The sequence below is a fragment of the Gossypium hirsutum genome, chromosome D12 (assembly GCF_007990345.1).
Source record: "Gossypium hirsutum isolate 1008001.06 chromosome D12, Gossypium_hirsutum_v2.1, whole genome shotgun sequence".
In the NCBI taxonomy this organism is placed as follows: Eukaryota; Viridiplantae; Streptophyta; class Magnoliopsida; order Malvales; family Malvaceae; genus Gossypium; species Gossypium hirsutum.
This window is the reverse complement of record NC_053448.1, coordinates 42,175,510-42,197,927: the sequence shown is the minus strand read 5'-3', so window position 1 is coordinate 42,197,927 and position 22,418 is coordinate 42,175,510. Positions and strand designations below refer to the sequence as shown.

General features: G+C 34.8%; 2 long non-coding RNA genes across 2 annotated transcripts in view; one reads left to right on the top strand and one right to left on the bottom strand.

Annotated features, from left to right (window-relative positions):
- Positions 1-5,971: 5,971 nt before the first annotated feature.
- LOC121224128 (uncharacterized) lies at positions 5,972-7,123 on the bottom strand. The gene is made up of 2 exons (XR_005921648.1): positions 6,627-7,123; positions 5,972-6,261 (listed from the first exon to the last, which is right to left on the bottom strand). It is a non-coding gene; the product is annotated as an uncharacterized lncRNA (long non-coding RNA).
- A 401-nt stretch (positions 7,124-7,524) lies between these two features.
- Positions 7,525-22,418, top strand: part of LOC121224127 (uncharacterized) — a 15,818-nt gene continuing 924 nt past the window's right edge. The window contains exon 1 of the long non-coding RNA XR_005921647.1: positions 7,525-7,677. This is a non-coding gene — a long non-coding RNA (uncharacterized lncRNA). The remainder of the gene's footprint in view (positions 7,678-22,418) is intronic.

Genomic DNA, 22,418 nt, shown 5'->3' with positions numbered 1-22,418 from the left:
ATTTTAATATATATTTATTTTCGATATCTTTAATTTATGTTATGGTAAGAATGTAATGTATATGGAGTTTTAGATTTTATTTAAATAAAAATAATAATCGAATATTTTAAAATACATAATTTTTAAGATATTTAACAGACTATATACCTATAATCGAATTGAGTTAATACAAAATAAAAGAAATTAAGACCATATTTTCTTTTCTCATAAAAATTATTAAATTCATATTATTATTTTTCTTTTACTAATTTTAACTATTCAAACAAAATAATATATATTTTTCTATTCAAAATTATTAATTCAAATAAAACATTAGTTAATTATAATGTGAGGATGAATACAAAATTTTTAAAAGGTAAATTAAAGATCGAATATTTTAAATTTTTTTTATATAATTTATGTATATTTCTGTAGAACTGGAAACTATGTTATTTGGATGTGGATGTATTAAATGGATATTTTTTTAAAAATAATTATTAAACGTCAGTCATCAATTAATCAAATCCACAGAAACATATTCTTTTCTTTTTTAATGCAAGCGATCATATTTCTTCTACTTCATTTCATGATGCTGCCACTTTATTGGCAGAAAACATACGGACTGTTGGCGTTGAAATCAGTAGGAATATTGCCTCCGAAGTGCTAATTCAACAAAAGTCAGAAATGACCATTCAAGATAGAGCTCTAACATTATATCCAACATTATGTGAGGTAGAAAGTTTAACTGAGGATGAGTGCTATCGCGCATTGAGCAAAATTCCAGATCATCCAACACAAATGCTTATTTTCTTTAGTTTATCTTTTTTTGTGCAATTGGAATAGGTCAAAAGATTTCTTGTTGACCATTAAAAATCATGGTTGTGTTGATGATATTTTGGTAACATTTTGTGTTTGTAATATTTGGATGGTATAATGACATGATAGAATGTCATTACAATGTTGTAACTTTTTGATGCTGTAAAATTTTATAACATATGGATTATGACATATAAACTAATGAAATCATGTAACTTTTTGTTAATATATGAATACTATGTTTGGATATGAAATATAATTCTCAAGTTATTTATTACTTCTAATATTTTGTTTTTTATTGTAGAATAATTAAATTATTTGTTTCACTAATGATATTTTAGCACATTAAATATGTATTGTAGTTTAAAAATAATAAAGTAAATTATATATTATTTTTATGGTATTATATACTATAATTTTTTAATTCATATAATAATTATATTAAGAATTTTATTAAATTATATTTAATAATAATTATGTTAAAATATGGTTAAATTATTTATTATTTTTATTAAATTATGTTTAATAATAATCTTATTAAAATTTAATAACAGTAACAATAATCATCTACCTAAAAAAATTCTGCTAAGGTATTCTAGTCATTTTAGTTTTTTCCTTATGCTATTACAACATCATTCCATTCAATCAAACATAAGAATACTATTACAGTTCTATTACATTCTATTCAACTAGACAATTGAATTACTGATTACAACTTTATTCCATTACAGTGAACCAAACGTACCCTAAAGGTTGATTGTTTTGGCATGTTTTAGGCTTGTTTAAATGTGTTTTTAAAGTATGGGAATGGTTGATTTTGTTTTGGCTTGGAACCTAAGTGTTGGATGAAAGTTTGCCTTGTTTTAGAAGCTTTTTAAGGTGCGCACGGCCTGGGCTGTTCCATATGGTGTTGTGACACACACGGTCATGTGTCTTATTAATTTTAGGTGTAGGATTTTCCACACGGTCATAGTTAGTTACACGGTCTAGCCGCACGGGCATGTGGGAAAGCCACACAGCCATGTGTGAAGCCACACGACCGTGTGACCCCTATTTTTAAAATTTTCAAATTTTTGCATATTTTCTATTTGATTCAAATTAGTTCCGCATTGTTCCCAAACTATTTTTAGGGCCCCGTAAGCTTGATTTAAAGCCCGTAAGTGTATTTTACCCTAATTTTTATAAGCTATTGAATATTATCATTTATTTTATATTTTTGTTTCTGGTTGATGATAAAACGCTCTGTAACCTCAATCTGGCGATAGAGACAGGTTAGGGGTGTTACAGGCCAAGCCAATTTAGGAAAAACAACGATGGTTTGGGGTGTCGGAGGGGTCACGCCGATGATGGCACCGTTGGGCACGATGATAGCTATCCGGCGACCAATAGATGGTCGGTGGCGGTGGTTCTTCGGTGGTAGAGCAGTGGAAAAATTAGACTTCTAATGAGACTCTAATGGGTAACTTGATTTCAAATTAACTTTTCCAAAGATAATATTGTTTTAATGAATTTAATATTTATCTAGATAATATTTTATTAATTTAAATTAATGTAATTAATTTTAATCATAATTAAACTCTCTTTAAACTCTCCCTATATAAAGATAACATGAGTCATTATTCTCATACACTTGAATTTAAGAAAAATTGTAGAAAGAAAATTCTCTGAAAAATTATTTCAAAAAGTTTATAGAGATATTCTTATTATTTACAACTTAACCCTAAAATTTTAGAGAAATTACGAGATTATCTCACTGATAATTTTGTGAAAAATTTTCTAATTCAAAGCGATACCATACTCAACAGACATGAGTTTGAGGATAACGAAGAAAACTACTCAGTCGAAGCATTCATCCTAGACGAATCATAAATGTACACTTTTGATTAAGTATTTATTACTTTAGATAACACAACCAAGTTCTTGTTTTTGTAAAAAATTAAAACTTTGGTTTTCCCTTAAACCTATTTTCCCCTTCGTTTACAAACCCAATTTTCTAATAGCTTCTCCCAAGTTCTTCATGCTAAATTATTGGGCTAACCACAGTTTAACCAATGACAATGTCATACATCATTTCTAATGAGTAGAATGTCATCGACATTTAGAACAAGAAAGACCACATTTTCATTCCCAATACGTTTATAAACACAAGGTTCATTTACATTTTCCTCATATCCAAAAGTTTTGATTGCTTGATCAAATCGTTGATTCCATGAGCAGGATGCTTGCTCAAGTCCATATATGGATCTAAATAGTTTGCACACTTTATGATCATTTCCTTTAGGTATATATCTAGTGGGTTGCATCATATAGATGCTCTCTTCAAGATAATCGTTAAATAATGTTGTCTTAACATCCATTTGTTAGATCTCGTAATCGAGAGTCGTCGCAATAGATAACAATATACGGATTGACTTGAGCATGTCAACCGGAGAGAATATTTCTTCGTAATCAATACATTCTTTCTGAGTATAACCTTTTGCCACAAGTCTGGCCTTATAAGTTTCCATTTTTTCATTGCATTTTTTTTCTTCTTGTAGATCCACTTACATCCTATGGGTTTTATCCCTTCCGATAAGTCTACAAGTTCCCACATTGAGTTGGAATCAACACTCTACATCGCTTCATTATATGTGAGTAGGTCATCATCTTTCTATTCAGTAGACTCAGTGTTTAAAACACATCCGCCAAATTGGAAGAACTCAAGCCTGCGAGAGACCCTCCCAGCACGATGAAGCACCCTATATTGTTGATCGTTTGTAGGTCTACTATTAGAATTTGGTTCCGAAACTATTTCTAAAGATATTTTTGTATTTCCCGAAAGTTCCTCGAGTACTTCTTCACTTTGAGGTTTGAAGTCATTTATGTAATTTTCCTTAAGGAAAATAGCATAAGTTGACACTATCATTGTTTACTCTTTCAGGTTAGAAAACAAACCACCCTTTGTTCCTTTTGGATATCCCACAAACATTCACAATTCTTTCTATGAATCCAATTTCCTCACATTTTTATCCAATATGTGAGTCGGGCATCCCCAAATGCTTAAATGATTTAGACTTGGCTTTTTACCATGCCACAATTCGTATGGAGTTTTGGATGCTGCCTTATTTGGTACATCATTTAGAATATAATAAGTTGTTTGCAATGCATATCCCTAAAAGGATATTAACAACTTTGAATAACTTAACATCGAACGAACCATGTCTAACAACATTCGGTTTCTTCTCTCTGCCACACCATTCTATTGTGGAGTGCTCGACGCAATTAACTGAGATAGAATCTTTTTCTCTATGAGATACCCTAAGAACTCATCTAATAAATATTCCCCACCTCGATCAGACTGAAGTGCCTTTATGGGTAAACCTAGTTGTTTCTCCACTTCTGCACGAAACTATTTGAATTTATCATCATTTATATTCATTTTTGTTCATTTGATTCAACATGCAATTCATTTCCGTTTTCAACGAGCTAGTGGATGGACCGATTGGACATATGCAATTGAGGCTCAAATGATTTATAATTAACTTCTAGCTTTTCGTTTATTAATTATAAACTCATTTAATCGCGAAGTCATTATAGCATCCTGACTGAACTCTCCCTAATGACATACCATTACGGAAACAAGTCGATCAGTGCTCGTCCAATGACCTTGTCATAAGTGTGTTACGCTCATAGGATATCCTTAATCTCTTTGGGATAATATTCATTCTCCCAATATGATCCTATTTTATCTAATGGTAACCATTACAGCTTCTAGGGGCATATGGAAAATCTTTATTCTTTGTATAGAACATCTTAATTTACAAATCAATACTGAAATAGTGCAGGGATCTTAAAAGGGAATTACCACCTCCCAAGAAGGATCAATGGGTGAGAGGGATTCATAGACAACTTTCATTAGTGACAAGTGTTCAGGCTGAACTTTGGACCCTTTACGATGGGCTAACATTGACCTTAAGTCTTAATATATCTCGAATGGAGATTGAATGTGATGCAAAGATTAGAGTAAATTTAGTTAAGGATAACAACACTAACGAATGGCTTGTTGTGCTTATTGCCGATTACAAGTCCCTAATGATCGATCAAGTCTCTCTCGACCACATCTATCTTGAAGGAAACAGTGCATTTGTATGGAACCTCCTACTAATATGGAGAAACTGTTGAAGGCTGACCCCCATGGCATCTTTTTGTATCCAACTTTATTTTGTTTTATGAAATGCTCTTTTGAAAAAAAAAAATCTTTACATAGTAGCCCACCAAACTTTTTTAAAAATATTCATTTATTTGATTTTTTTTCTTATTTCTTAATATTTTTCTATCATTTTTCTCTTTTCATAGTACAAAAAAATTATTGAATTAAACTCTGGAATTTAGTGAGCAGTAAATTACTATATCATTCTATTTTTATTATTTAAAATTTCTAGTCATTAAAGTTTTATAGTATTAGAATTTATATTTAAATATAAAGATGCGATTAAAATATGTAGCTTGTTGACGGGTCAAATCTCTCAAAGCAGGTTTGCACCTGAAAGACTATATCTTTGTCTAAGCTTTTGAACAAAAAAAAGTATGGTTTATTCACTGTTTGCTCCTGAACTATATTCATTCTTCCATATTGATACCTAATTTTTTTTATTCTATTTTAATACCTTAACTATAGTGTCATTACACTTTTTGGCCCCTGCAGTCAACGGTGTTTCTTTTCTAAAAGCAACCAATCAAAACTATTAAAAATATTAAAAATTGTAAAAAAAAATTTTAAAATGTATACTGTGCATGGACCAGTCACTGCTGATGTGGGTGATGACTTGGCCGTTGACCATATAGACTGTGCATTGACCACGTTGAAAATTTGTAAAAAGGTTATAAAAAATATTTAAAATTGTAAAAAATTTTAAAAATGTATTAAAAATTGTAAATAATTATTAAATATTGTCAAAAATATTTTAAAATTGTAAAAAAAATTATTAAAAATTATAAAAAAATCATTTAAATTTGTTAAAAATTATTAACAACAGTAAATAATTATTAAAAAATTATGAAATTTCTAATTAAATAATTTTTTTATAATTTTTTAATAATTATTTTCAATTTTTTTAAATAATTTTCAAAATTTTAATGATTTTTACAAATTTTAAATAATGTTTTATAATTTTTAATAATTTTTAAAATTTAAAAATATTTTTAAAAATATTTAATAATTTTTTACAATATTTTTTACAATTTTTAATGTACAAGCCCAAATATGCCCGGACCCAAATAAATATACAAAACCCAACAACCCGTATGGCCCAATAAAATTAACCCTAGCCCATTTTCTGACTCAAATCAGCCCAAAAATGGAAAACCCTAGCAGTTTCTCCTTGCGCTCCGCAGATCGCGCTGCTCGCGCACCTCCATCGCAGCACGTCGCTTCCCACATTGCTGCTTCCACGCATAGTCATCGCACACATCTTCTCTCCAGCATATCTGTCATGAAAACCACGAGCCACGCAACAAGAAAAACAGTAGGAAAATACGGAGGAATAACAGAAAAGATATATATTTGATTTTGATTATTTTTTCCATCTGATTTTCGGCTATATAAAGACGCTTTAAGTCTGTATTGAGGGGGGATTGAGTGTAAAGACACGGAAAAAAACAATAGAACAGAGCAAATATCAGTTTTTAAGGTGATTATTAGAAGTGTTTTAGTTTTTTTTTCCCTTCTGTGCATGTAATGATAAAAAAGGGAAAGAGGGTTTTGTTCTTACATTTTATTTCGTTTTTATTGCATTATTATCTTTTATTTCTTTTCTTTAAAATACGAAAAAGAAAGAAAAAGGGAGACTTACCTTTCGCCGGAGTCGTCGAGCTGGTGTCCTCTCCGTCGGAATCGGGGCGTGGGCTGAACAGCGGCCAAAGGGTTAAGGAAACCCTAAAAGAAGCAATTTCTGCTTCAAGGGGAAAGGCAAAATATTTCCCTAAATTTGTTTTTTTAAAACTTGAAACAGAGCAATGACGGCGCTATTTAGTTTGGGAGTCCGCGCATATCAACCTTAAATGGGAGAGTTGCAAAATAAGTCCTCCCCCTTTGCGCCATGTTTTATTAAGCCAATTATTTCTTTTTTAATTTGGCCCAAATGTTTTACCTTGTTTCAAATCGGTTCCCATTGCGGTGCAGCGTTTTAGGGAGACGGGTTATTTCCATTTGGGCCCCCTCATGTAATACGTGCGTTGCAAATTGGTCCCTGTTCTATTTTAATTTCATTTTTGGTTATTTTGTTTTTTTTGCAATTCGTTTTTTTTATTTTTATTTTTAAAATTATTACTATATTATTTATTATCATTTATTACTATTTCTATATTTATACACGCATTTTTTTATATAGTATATATATACATATTTCTTTATATAATATATATATATAACTTTTACGAATGCATGCATTTTACATACGTTTTTTTTTATCATTTTCTTATATACTTTATATATTATATTTATGCTTAATACATTTCTTTTATTTTGTAAATATATACATATCTACATACTTTTATATCTGCTTTTGTATTGTTTCATTCCTATCTTTTATGCGTTACTGACTCCCGGACTCATTTTCTCAAAATTCGTAACCAAAATAGGGTGAGCCGATCACACCTTAATAAAGGATCGGTGGCGACTCCAGTTTAATTTTTAAAGTTAACAACTAAATTTTTGTTTTCAAAAAACGGTTTCGACATTTAATATTTCTAAATAATTTAAATATTTTTACTATTTTTTACTATTTTAATAATTTTTTCAATTTTTTGGTCTAGTCAACTGCCACATCAACAGTCAATAAGGACGCGTAGTGTGTTCTGATTGGATGATTTTTTTTAAAACACCTTTAGTTGTAGGGGCCAAAGGTGTTGACACCATTTTTTTTGGATGAAAACGGGGTCGACTTGGATTTTAAAAAAAGAATGAAAACGGGAGTCGCCACCAATCCTTTTTTTGACGAGGTGTGATCGGGTCACCTCAAAAAGTGGTTGTTTTTAATAAATGATTTAATTTTATTTAAACAACGATTTTGGTCTACGAAATTCAGAAAAATGAGTTCGGGAGTCGGTTACGCACTAGGAAGGATTAGCACCCTCGATACGCCCAAAATTGGTACCTAGTTGATTAATTAGTGTCTTAGTGTCGAAAATTGAAAATTTGAAGAGTTTTAAAAATACGATCCTTAAAAGAAACTCTGATAACGTGAATTGAAATATAAGATTCTCTTGTTCCGAAGGAATATCACATCCAGCACGTTAGGACACGATACTCTAAACCATCGAAACCAAGATCACCTTATAGTTTAATGAAACCACACTTTGAAGCTTTAAGAGGATATTTGGCTATTTAGTCGAACGAGAAATCGAAACCCAGCACGTTAGGGCACGTTTTCTCGATTTTCCAAACGCGAAATATTGCCTTATTTAGAAAAATTTCCTTTTGATGCTTGGTGTTAATGCTTGACAAAACAATAACGAATACGACAAGGTAAGCAAAGTAAAGTGAGTAACAACAATACAATAGGCAAAATGAAATGACGAGGCGGTTACATAAACAAAGCATACAAATAAATAAATAGAACTAACATTTTAGAAAAAGCACAAGTGTACATGGATAAATAAACAAACACCAAATAACAATGATGACGATAAATACAATTATGTAAAAATGTATATACATGTATAATTTTTAGCCATAAAATAAGAAACGCATATAAATTATAGAATATGAAAACATAGATAAATATATACATATATAAAAAATCGGTAAGTATTATAAAAATAAAAATGTAAATATGTGTTTATATATATTTACAAATTGTGATAATATAAAATATATGTATGTGAATTATAAAATATGTGAAGTATACAAAAAGCATTTTTAAGAATATAAAGAATATATATAAGTATGTATATGATGTAAAATATGCATAAATATATGTAAGTATATAAGAATTATGAAATATGAAAAATATATTTAAGTATGTATAAGTACGTATATATACATATATATGAATTAAGATGTATGTATTTATGCTTATACCTATGTATACATAAAAATATGAGATATAAAAATATAAAAAGTATATTTATAATAAATGAAAAGTATGTACGTAAATATATTATAAAAATGTATCAATAATTTGAAATTATGAATATTAAAATATTTTAATATAAATAATATATAAGATGATGACATATATATTTAGCGATATTAAGAATCCATATAACATACATAGAACATATATAGTATATGCATACCTTAGAAATGATAAGAATGATAATAAAACTATTTTCTACACTACATAAATACATACACATATATATATAAACAACAGTATATACAATATAATATTAGAAAAATATATATAATAGTGTAAAATATAACTAATAATATTAAAATATATACAATGATAATATATATAAAAGATATATGTATATATAATTGTATAATATAATATTAAAATATAATAATACGACATAAAAAAACATGACACAAATAAAGTATAGTATTAAGGACACATATATAATACATGAAGAATATACATAATACTAAAATATTTAGGTAATATATGCGTATATTAAAAACTAGTAATAATATTACCGAGGTATATACAAATATGTCAAGTATATATACGTATTATAAATATATAAATATATAACAAAGCATAAACTAATAAAAATAAAAATAATAATAATAATAATGATAACATTGGAATATAAAAGAAACAAACATAAGATTAATAAAATATTAGAATAAAAATGAAATAAAAATATTAAATATGAAAATATATATATGTATACACGTACATAATAAAAATATATACTAATACATAATAATAATACTAATACTAATAATACTAATAATATAAAAATAACAAGGATATTTAATAAAGATATAAAAATAAACGAAAAAAAGGACTAAAATTGAATTAAAAACAAAGTTGTGGGGCAAATGTGAAAGGAAATGAAGAGAAATGGGCTTATTTGAGCGCGCACAAAACATAGGGGGGCCGAAACAACAATTATTCCATTCCATTAAAACGCAGCACATTAGCGGGGACTAAATCAAAAAGCGCGAGAAATTATGGGGCCAAATTGGAAAAAAGAAAAATGACTTAATTGCAAAACCCTGAAAAAGCGGAAGGACTGCGCGCATAAATATCCCATTCAAATGAGAACACGCGGATCCTCCAGCGGGTCGGGTCGGATGGGTCGGGCATGGCTAAAACGACGTCGTTTTGGGGCTTAAGTGTAGCCCCCAAAACGACGTCGTTTTGGAGGGCTATATAAGGCCTAAACTAACCAAAAAAATCATTTGGGGAGAGGGAAAGAAAAAAAAAAGAAGAGAGAGGGAAGAGAGAAGGGAGAGAGAAAGGAGGGGGGAAGGAAAATCCGGCTAGAGGGGCCGGTCACCGGACCGCCACCGGAGGCTTGCCCGCGGTGGCCGGAAAAGGTAAAAAAAATATTTTTTTTATTTTTTTATATATTTTTTATGTTTATATTATATTGTTATTTTTATATTTTTTAGTATATATATATGGGAAAATAGAACAAAAGACAAAACAAGAATAGATTCACAACCACCTTAGGTTTCCGGTTCTGATTTTTGACTTGTTGATTTACTGATTTTTGGGTGTTCGAATCTCTGCCTTTTGATGTTAAGATTGTAGTATTTCGGATATCAATTGTTTGCTTTTGGTTAAGAAATTGAAAGAGAGAAGAGGAAAAAAAAAGGGGGTCCCCCCAAAATACAACCGATTCTTCCCTTTGAAATCTCCAAAAAAAAACATCAAAATCCTCCTTCAGTTTACAATGACCATAGGGCTTTTATATAGCCCAAAATCCAAAGAGAAAAAAAAGAATTTCATTTTTGGTGTTTTTCTTTGCTGTCCTTTTTTGTCTTCTTTTGCAGGCATAGAGTGGTGGAGGCAAGTGGTGGCAAAGTTGGTGGTGACAGAGGCGGCAGCTGTAAAAGAGGACCTTAGGTGCGCCGCACCTAGGGTTAGGGTTACCTTTCTCTCTTTTCTTTATTTTCTGATTTGGGCTGAATTTTTTTTATTGGGTTTGTGATTTTGGGCCTGTTGTATTTGGTTTGTTGGGTTTGGGTTGGTTATTGGGCTGATTGGGCTAGTGTGTTATTGGGTAGGTTAGTGAGGTTTTTGGGTTGTATTGGGTTTGGTTTAATTTTGTGATGGGTTGGGCAAATATTGGGCTATACAGCTGCCCCTCTTTGCTCGTTGTCATGTAACGAGAACAGAGTAAAGACATAGAAAGACCAATTTTGCCCAGCCTTGCAGGGCCTCGACTTCTTTTGACACTTCTCTTCTTCAGGTAGCCTCATTCCGTCCACTGTGCCTTGTTGCTTCGATCCACTCTACTGTACTTCAAGAAGATCTGATTTGTAGCTTTAATCTTCTTCGCAAGGGAACGAAATTTATGTTTTCAGTCTGTTCCACTGCAACATCAGGGGGATAAGACCTGACACGATCTCCTCTACTGTAACTTCAAAAAGATAAGATCCTTTATTTTAATCCACTCCACTGTAATCTTAGGCAGATAGGATTACTATCTTCAATCTACTCCGCTGTAATCTCAGGGAGATAAGATTACTATCTTCAATCTGCTCTATTGTAATCTCAGGGAGATAAGATCTGAAATTTTTCGGTCTGTTCCACTGTAATCTCAGGGAGATAAGATTAGGGCTTCAATCTGATGTGATCTAAGGGTAGAAATATGTGGCTTTTCCTCTGTCCTCTTTTATCACAATTCGGGGATATAGGATCTGAACCGTTCTGGTTTCCTACACTATTCTCAAGGTGTCGTACCAAAGTCTTATGCGCAAGTGAAGGCTCTCTTCTCCGAGGTAACCTCTTCCTATTGCCTGATGATCATTGCTTGCTTGTTCATTTAAGCTTTGTAACACGACAGCTTGTCATTTTGTTCAATCAATGTTTAGACAATAAAATCTGAAAGGATAGTCTTTAACTTAGACTCTTCCTTCTTAGATATTTCACCTTTTAAACTTGGTATTTTCTAAACAATAGTCATATTTCAGGTCCCTATATTATTTAGAAATTTTCCAGAGTAATGTGCAAAACTTCTTTCCTGAAAGTTTTATTAGTTTGTTAATCATTATTCCTATGCAACATATTTGCAAAAAGATCATAACAATGGATAAGAATAAAGCTAGTTCTGATCATAACTCGAATAAAACATGGCGAAAGAAGGTTAACAAAGAAGTGGATTGAGAATGTGCGTTTTCACAAAAAGAAAGGAAGAAAGAAACAAAATAAAAGAATGTATTTTCAAGAATACACATAAGAACTAGGTGCCCCAGTTATCGCAGCTTGAGTTTCTCTGTACAAACTTTCCGAAGACCCTTCTGAGTTTGACATGTGTTCAGGAGATCTGCAATACTCTGTCCATGTTCCAAGACGTTGCATATCCTTTCTTATTGGTTCAAGTAAAGCAAGATAATCATATGCCCCCGATCAAAATTTGATCCGCTCAAATCCTGATGTTCCAATCCTGCCCAGTACTTGAGTCGCCTTTTCCGGATTTTCGACTCAAGCCCTCTTTGGTCTCAAAGTGCCTTTTACGGGTTTTCACCTTAGCCTTCCCAAAGTTTTTTTCTTTTTTTTTCTTTTTTTTTAGGAAGCAAAGCGCCCTTCACGGGTTTTCACTTTGGTTCCCCTTTCTTTCAAGTGAAGTATTTCTTGATGGAGTCTGCATTTACAGGATTTGGTAAACTTTTGCCATCCATCTAGCATAGGATCAAAGCTCCACCAGAAAAGGCCTTCTTTACAACATAAGGGCCTTCCCAATTTGGCATCCATTTTCCTCTAAAATCTTTTTGCATAGGAAGAATCTTTTTTAGTACCAAGTCCCCTTCACGAAATTCTCGGGGGCGAACCTTTTTATTATAGGCTCGCATCATTCGTTTCTGGTACATTTGCCCATGGTGAATAGCTCTTAGCCTCTTTTCCTCTATTAGGTTCAACTGATCGTACCGAGATTGGATCCAATCGGCTTTATCCAACTGTAACTCAGATAACACCCGTAGAGAAGGGATTTCAACTTCAATGGGTAATACTGCCTCCATTCCATAAACCAGAGAAAAAGGCGTTGCCCCAGTAGAAGTTCTAACAGATGTTCGATAGGCAAGGAGAGCAAATGATAATTTCTCATGCCAATCCTTGTAGGTTTCAGTCATTTTCCCCACAATCCTTTTAATGTTTTTATTGGCCGCCTCCACTGCACCATTCATTTTGGGACGATAAGGCGATGAGTTATGATGCTTAATTTTAAATTTGCTACAAACTTCAGCTATTGTGCTATTATTCAAGTTCATCGCATTGTCGGATATGATCCTCTCAGGCATTCCATATCGATAAATGATTTCCTTCTTCAAGAATTTGCTGACTACTGCTTTCGTGACATTTGCATATGAAGCAGCCTCCACCCACTTGGTAAAGTAATCAATCACTACGAAGATGAAGCGATGCCCATTAGAAGCCTTTGGTGATATTGGCCCAATAACATCCATACCCCACATGGAAAACGGTCAAGGAGAGGTCATGACGTGAAGAGGTGAAGGAGGCGCGTGTATTTTGTCTCCGTAAATTTGGCATTTGTGGCACTTCCTGGCATGATCAATACAATCTCCTTCCATGGTGGGCCAATAGTACCCAAATCTCATGATCTGTCTGGCCATCGTGAAACCACTGGCGTGCGTCCCACAAATACCCTCATGGACTTCTTCCAAAATTTTCTTGGCTTCCACAGCATCCACACATCTTAACAGTACTTGATCCTTCCTTCTTTTATATAACACTTCTCCATCTAAGACATATTCAATGGCTATCTTTCTCAGAATTCTTTTGTCATTCTCCGTCGCTTGATCAGGGTATTCCCGATTCTTCACATATTGTAGGATACTCTGATACCAAGGACAATCATCTTTTCCCTCCTCCTCAATATTGCAGCAATTAGCCGGGGTCTCAGAGATACTCATCTGAACAGGCCTCATTGCCTCAAGTCTATTCACCTGAATCATCGAAGCTAGAGTAGCTAATGCATCAGCCATTTGGTTTTCCTCCCGTGGGAGGTAATAGAAGGTGATATCGTCAAACTCCTCAGCCAATTCAAGAACTAGTTTTCTATAACCGATTAGCTTAGGATCTCTAGTCTTCCACTCCCCTTTGAGTTGGTATATCACCAACGCTGAATCCCCGTATACTCTCAGTACTTTAATGTTCCGTTCAATGGTTGCACGAATGCCCATAATACATGCTTCATATTCTGCCATGTTATTTGTACAATCGAAGTCCAACTTGCTAGCAACAGGATAATGATCTCCACTTGGGGATACCAAAACTGCCCCAACTCCATTACCCGTAGCATTTGAAGCTCCATCGAAATTTAACTTCCATACGTGATCCATTTGAGGATTTTCTTCAGTATTCGCCACATACATCAAGTCCTCGTTTGGAAAATCGAAATTCAAAGATTCATAGTCCTCCAAGGCTCTACTAGCTAGGAAATCGGCTATTGCACTTCCCTTTATGGCCTTCTGACTGACATATACTATATCAAATTCTGAGAGCAAGATCTGCCATCTAGCCATTCTCCCGTTCAAAGCAGTCGATTCCATCATATACTTTAAAGGATCTAACTTTGAAATCAGCCAAGTCGTGTGATACAACATATACTGCCTCAGTCGTCGGGTTGCCCAGATTAGAGCACAACACAACTTCTCAATTGATGAGTACCTCATTTCGCAATCGGTAAATTTCTTACTGAGATAGTATATTGCCCTTTCTTTCTTTCCCGTCTCATCATGTTGGCCCAATACACATCCCATGGAATTCTCCAACACTGTTAGATACAATATCAATGGCCTATCTGGACTTGGAGGTGATAAGACTGGAGTATTAGCCAAGTACTGCTTTATCTTATCGAAAGCCCTCTGACACTCTTCATCCCATTCACCCGGATTATGTTTCTTTAAGAGCCGGAATACTGGATCACATTTCTCTGTCAGTTGTGAGATGAACCGAGCAATGTAATTCAGCCTCCCTAGGAAGCCTCGAACCTCCTTCTGAGTGCGCGGGGGAGGTAAATCTCGTATTGCCTTTACTTTGTCTGGGTCAACCTCGATCTCCTTTTTGCTAACTATGAAGCCTAATAACTTCCCTGATCTGGCTCCAAACGTGCATTTGGCCGGGTTAAGCTTGAGCTGAAATTTCTTTAATCTCAAAAATAACCTTTTCAAGACCTGAACATGCTCTTCTTCCGTTCTAGACTTCGCGATCATATCGTCAACATAGACTTCGATCTCCTTGTGCATCATGTCGTGAAACAAAGTCACCATAGCTCTTTGATATGTTGCTCCCGCATTCTTCAATCCGAAGGGCATTACCTTGTAACAGAATGTTCCCCATAAGGTAATGAATGTGGTTTTCCTCATGTCCCCAGGATGCATCTTTATTTGATTGTATCCAGAGAAACCATCCATGAAAGAAAACAATGAATAGCCCGCCGTGTTATCTACCAAAGTATCAATGTGAGGCAGTGGAAAGTTGTCCTTTGGACTAGCCTTGTTCAAATCCCTATAATCCACACACATTCGTACCTTTCCATCTTTTTTGGGAACAGGGACGATGTTGGCTACCCAATCCGAATACTTGACTTCTTGTAAGAATCCAGCGTCGAATTGTCTTTTGACTTCTTCTCTTATTTTCAACACAATGTCAGGTCTCATTCTCCTGAGCTTCTGTTGAACGGGTTTACAATCCTCCTTTATGGGCAGACGATGCACTACAATGTTAGTACTTAGCCCAGGCATATCTTGGTACAACCACGCGAAAACACTTTGAACTCTCGGAGCAAATTAATGAGGTCTTGCCTTGTCTTTGCGGTGATTTCAGTTCCAATTTTCACCTCCTTTCCATCCTCTAGGCTCACTATTTCTAATGATTCCCTATGAGGTAGGATATGCTTATCCTCTTGTTCCACCATTCTTAACAAGTCCGGAGATGCGTCATAATCTTCGTCATTTTCAAAGTCGTGGGATCCCTCTAAACACACTTCTTGCTCAAAAATAGGCTCCGCGTTTGAGGCAGCGTCACTCATGTCATTGATATCTGAAGACCTATGAGGGCATATCAAAGAATATACCAAGAATATATAAATTTATGAATATGTTTGTGCAAAAGAATTACAAATGAAAGGATTATTTGTAAGACAATCAATCAAATGGAAAATATAAAAGGAAAAAAAATGACTGATCGAGATGAACGTAGACACGTATTTCATTAAAATAATGATACTTAGGCCCAATGCCTATTTCACAAAAGATTTCATATCGTTTCTAGGCCAACAAACAACAGGAATGTTTTGAGCATTACTCTGAATAAGCCCTAAAGACTACAGGGATTTCTTCAGCAGTCCAATTGTTTAGCTCGCTTCCAGGCTCATAAGGGCAGATCTCCAACAAGGCCCTCCTTTCCGTTACTTCTATGGCGTTGGTATAAACATTTTCCAACATTCTTCCCATGCCGCTACCGGACACTCCACATTCAGAATGAATAAATCCTCCCGACACAAAAGATGTAGATATGTGGGGAAAGGTTAAAGGCTCACACTTAGCTTCATGTCCATTCAAAAGCGCCCTTCTTTTCTCTTGTCTCTTCTCTACTTCTTTCTTTTTCTGCTTCATGTCTGGCTTGTACCCTAAACCAAATCTATCAAACTTTTCCTTCGGCATTGGTGCCTCAATCCTCCCCTAAAGATATTTTCCCAATCCTTTCCCGGGTAAGGCTCCTCTTCCTACCATCAATCACAATCCCATCTCAGTGGTCCTGGATATTTTCGGTACTGGAATTCTATTTCCCTCCGCAATAAACATCGCGTTCACAAATTCTAACGACCGAAAAGAACATTCTAGTGCCTCATCGTTGATGTCCACATAAGGTGCATCGCTAGTCATCATTGCGATAATATCCTCATCTGCATCTATCGTTACCAACCGATCCTCCGATACCAACTTCACCTTCTGATGTAATGATGAAGGTACTGCCCCTGCTGAGTGTATCCACGGTCTCCCCAATAGACAGTTGTAGGAAGGTTTAATATCCATTACCAAGAAATCCACCTCATAAGCGACTGGGCCAATCCTTAATGGTACCTCAATTCTCCCTATAACCTCCTTTTTTGTTCCATCAAATGCCCTTACTATGCTCTGGCATGCTCTCATGTGCGAACTGTCTATTGGTAATCGACTAAGAGTGGACAAAGGCAATACATTTAGTGCAGATCCATTATCAACCAAGGCCCCCGGGAGTGTGTACCTTTTGCATCGGACAGTAACATGCAGGGCTTTAGTAGAACCTCTTCCTCCGGATGGTATTTCATCATCATTGAAGAAGATAAAATTGTCAGCACCAATATTGTTGATCAACCGATCCAGCTTGTTTACCGAAATATCGTCAGCCACATATGTTTCATTTAGCACCTTTAAAAGTGCATTCCGATGTACTTCTGAGTTTAGGAGTAAAGCTAATACAGAAATGCGGGCTGGCTGTTTGTGCAGTTGCTCCACAACACTGTATTCACTGTGTTTCAAAAACTTCAAAAACTCATTTGCCTCCTCTTCTTTTATTGGTTCATTTACCAATGGCTCAACTTCTACTGCTTTCCCTTTCCTCTGTTCTTTCTTCCAATTCTCTTCCCTGGACGATTCTGCTTGAGCGTCATGTCTTTTTCCATTGCGCGTGTAAGAACCTATTTCCTGGTTTCTTTCTGCTTCTTTTCCCAAAATGGTCACATTACACCCGTAATTCCACGGCACCATTTTGTTATCCCTATAAAAGAAATTTGATGGTTTCTGGATTACAATTTTCGGTGTTACCTGAGCCCTAACCTCATTACCCTTAGGGCGTGAGATAATGACCACAAGATGATTTATTTTTGGAGTCTTTGTTCCCAACTCTGTCGCGCATATGCTCTTCATTTCTTTCGCATCTTCATAAAACCTCATCTCCTTGTTATCCATCATGCTTTGACCCAAAGCCTTGAATCCTTCACATTCTTGGATTTCATGCCCTGTTTTATGGTGAAATTCACAATAATTTCCCATCTCATGCCCTTCCTCAGAATCTGAAATAACCAACCCTCTTTTTGCCATTTCTTTTCAGACCCGTTTCAATGGAGTTTTTACTTCAGCAATGTCAGTCTTGACTTCTTCTCTCGTACCTTCGCTAACCATATTCACCCCCTTATCTGCGTGATTAGGTAACGGATTCTTTGCGTTAGGTGAGTCGTCAAGTTTGACAACACCTAAATTGATAAGTCCTTCTACTACCTTCTTGAAGGCAGTACAATTTTCTATCGAGTGCCGAGAAATTCCCGCATGATAATCACATTGCGCGTTCGTATCATACCATTTTGGATACGGGGGTTGTAGAGGACTCAAGCAACGAGGAGCAACAACATGTGCATCGAATAAAGTCTGATACAACTCCTTATATGACATCGGGATTGGCGTAAATTGGGGCTTTTCAGTAATTTGCCTAGCTCCCGACTCTTGTCTTGATGATCCCTGTTGATTAGCAACCACTTTCTTTGGTTGATTCACGGTAATTGACCTACCATAAGCATTCACATTATTCACTTCATTTTCTCTTTTCCTCGGGGGTGCCCTCCTATTATTTTCTCCTCCATCTATTTTTCCACTTTTAATGGCATGCTCAATCATTTCACCATTCATGATTATATCCGAGAAGTTTTTTGAAGCGCTTCCCAACATGTGAGTGATGAATGGGGCTTTCAAAGTATTAATAAAAAGCGTCGTCATCTCTTTTTCCAAAAGCGGTGGTTGCACCTGAACCGCCACCTCTCGCCACCTCTGCGCATATTGTCTGAAGCTTTCGTTGGATTTCTTCTCTAAATTTTGCAGAGTTATCCTGTCAGGCATCATTTCTGAGACATGATTGTATTGTCTCAGGAAAGCCTGTGCTAAATCCCTCCAAGTAGCAATTTTAGCTCGGCTCAGCTGATTGTACCACTTTGACGCCGCTCCCGTAAGACTTTCCTGAAAGCAATGTATTAATAATTGATCATTATTAATATGCCCCGTCATTCTTCTACAAAACATAGTAATATGGGATCTTGGGAAACTAGTCCCGTTGTATTTCTCGAATTCTGGCATCTTAAATTTGTAAGGGAGCACCAAGTCCGGAACCAAGCTCAGATCATTTGCATCTATTCCATAGCTTTCGATGCTTTCTATTGCCCTAAACTTTTCTTCTATCCATTTCCATTTCTCCTCAAATTGTTTTGGAAATTCCTCCTTCGCCTTGTCCTTTTCAACCATCTCATCAAGATCTGGGACAGTAATATTATTCGGGCTATCACTGGGATTAAAGCCCGCTCCGGGTTGAAAATTCATTGGGATTGAAGCATCGCCTTGGAACTGTTGGGGCCTAACCGACACAGAGGGTTTCCGCGGATGCAGCTCAGTCTGTACTTGCGCATGCGGAGGCGTGAAACCTGGAGGATAAAGTGGTTCACCATTGTTTTCTTCTTCACTAACAATCACAGGACCTTTACCCTTATCTACTCCCTTCAATAATTGCGTCATCTTAGCCACCAGATCATTTTGGGACTCCTCCATCTTTTGCACCATGTCACGCTGAATCTTTTCCATTTGCTCTTTCATTTGCGCCTGCAACTGGTCTTGCATTTCTTTTTGAAGTCGCTCTAGCTTCTCCAACCTTTGGTCCATAATTTTTTCCTTAGCTCGGGTGCCGTAACTTTGTTGGTTTTCCAGGTTAACTGAAATGATTTTATTCGATTAGGTTTTTTTTTAAATGGTCATTAATGCATATGATGTGATGCAATGCATGAAAAGAATGCAAAGAAAAAGAATGCGTTGATTCTAAATTTAATTCTATTAGAATAATTTTTCTAGAAGACAGATTTTTTACATGAAAATAGTTTACATATGTGGTATTGCCCTTCATAGTCCAAGTAAACGCTGATATTTTCTTCATGGTTAAACCCTGTAAATTCTCCAAAAGATGCCTTTACTAGCTCCTTACTGCTTAATTTGAGCCTCGATCTCTTGCTCGCTTATCTCCATGATATTCATCAAAAGTGCCGGCTCTTGGATAATCTTCGTTGGCAATTAAATCAAGTCATGTATTCCTTCGTGGACTTCCGGCTTTCTCTCGTCATGCCTTCGTTGGCTTGAATCTCTAGAAATTACATCATGTATTCCTCCGTGAACTACCAGCTTTCTCTCATCGTGTTTACTCAGACTATATTCAGGTGACCGCACTATAATCCACTTTATCAAGAAATTCGTTTCCTTATGACAAACTATTCTATTTAGGAATCGAATTTCGAATCAACACATTCTTTTCTTTGATGTAATGTAATGCAAATGCATGAATGCAAAAAGAAAGGAAGACATTGATTTTGAATTTAATTTCATTGGAACAACTTTTCTAGAAAACAAATTCCTTTACATAAAACGGACTACATACACGGTCTTTCTCTCATATTCCAAGTGAAGACACCTTTCTTCCTCTTCATATCTGGATCTTATGGTCGAGTCTGACGAATTCTCCAAGAGATGTCTATATTAACTCCTTTTTTGCTTGATCCAGGCTGCGACTCGTTGCTCACTTATTTCTATGATACTTTTCAGCTCCTTTAAGAAAGTCAAGACATGACAGCTCTCGAATAATCTTTGTTAGTTTCTGTCTTCAGGCATGAAGCAAAGTCTTGTATTTCTTCACGGACTATCAGCCTTCTTTCATGTATTCACTTGGACCATATTTAGACAACCGTGTTATAATCCACTTTATCAAAAAATTTGTTTTCTTATGACAAACTGTTCTATTTAGCAATCAATATGAATCAAACCTCCTTCCTAGGATGATGTAATAAATGCAATTATAAACAAAACAAAACACGTTAGTGCAGAATAAATAACAAATAAAGCAATTCGGGTTTGGAGTGGCTCTACGTAGGGTAGGCTCCTAGGTCTCTCTATATGTGGTTTGGTTCTAGAGTAAGGGTACCTGAACCAGCAGATTCCTCGATCCTCACCCATTATAGGCTCATATGGACCGAGTTCAGTTCAGGGGAATACATTTCCCTATGGCCATGCGGAGATGAAAATCTCACGAAGACATAGGTACGGATGTATCCCGGAAGCGATTCACTATCCCATGCGGAGGTGAAACCTCACGAAGGCGTAGTTTCTCACTCCCACTTAAAAGGTGTGACCAGCGGTCATGCAATGCAATGTGCAGAGGTATAAAATAAAATACAGAACACGATAAAAAATATAACTCAAAACAAAAGTGATGCAATGAAAGGATCGTAAATTTAAATCAAATTTTCCACTTTCAACAAAAAGACAAGAATAATCAAACGTGGCTTGACTCTCTTATTGTCCCCAGCGGAGTCGCCAAGCTGTTGACACCATTTTTTTTGGATGAAACGGGTCGACTTGGATTTTAAAAAAGAATGAAAACGGGAGTCGCCACCATCCTTTTTTTGACGAGGTGTGATCGGGTCACCTCAAAAAGTGGTTGTTTTTAATAAATGATTTAATTTTATTTAAACAACGATTTGGTCTACGAATTCAGAAAATGAGTTCGGGAGTCGGTTACGCACGAGGAAGGATTAGCACCCTCGATACGCCCAAATTGGTACCTAGTTGATTAATTAGTGTCTTAGTGTCGAAAATTGAAAATTTGAAGAGTTTTAAAAATACGATCCTTAAAAGAACTCTGATAACGTGAATTGAAATATAAGATTCTCTTGTTCCGAAGGAATATCACATCCAGCACGTTAGGACACGATACTCTAAACCATCGAAACCAAGATCACCTTATAGTTTAATGAAACCACACTTTGAAGCTTTAGAGGATATTTGGCTATTTAGTCGAACGAGAAATCGAACCCAGCACGTTAGGGCACGTTTTCTCGATTTTCCAACGCGAATATTGCCTTATTTAGAAAATTTCCTTTTGATGCTTGGTGTTAATGCTTGACAAACAATACGAATCGACAAGGTAAGCAAGTAAGTGAGTAAAACAATACAATAGGCAAATGAAATGACGAGGCGGTTACATAAACAAAGCATACAAATAATAAATAGAACTAACATTTTAGAAAAAGCACAAGTGTACATGGATAATAACAACACCAAATACAATGATGACGATAATACAATTATGTAAAATGTATATACATGTATAATTTTAGCCATAAATAAGAACGCATATAATTATAGAATATGAAACATAGATAATATATACATATATAAAAATCGGTAAGTATTATAAAAATAAAAATGTAATATGTTTTATATATTTACAAATTGTGATAATATAAATATATGTATGTGAATTATAAATATGTGAGTATACAAAAGCATTTTTAAGAATATAAAGAATATATATAAGTATGTATATGATGTAAAATATGCATAAATATATGTATATAAGATTATGAATATAAAAATATATTTAAGTATGTATAAGTACTATATATACATATATAATTAAATGTATTATGCTTAACCA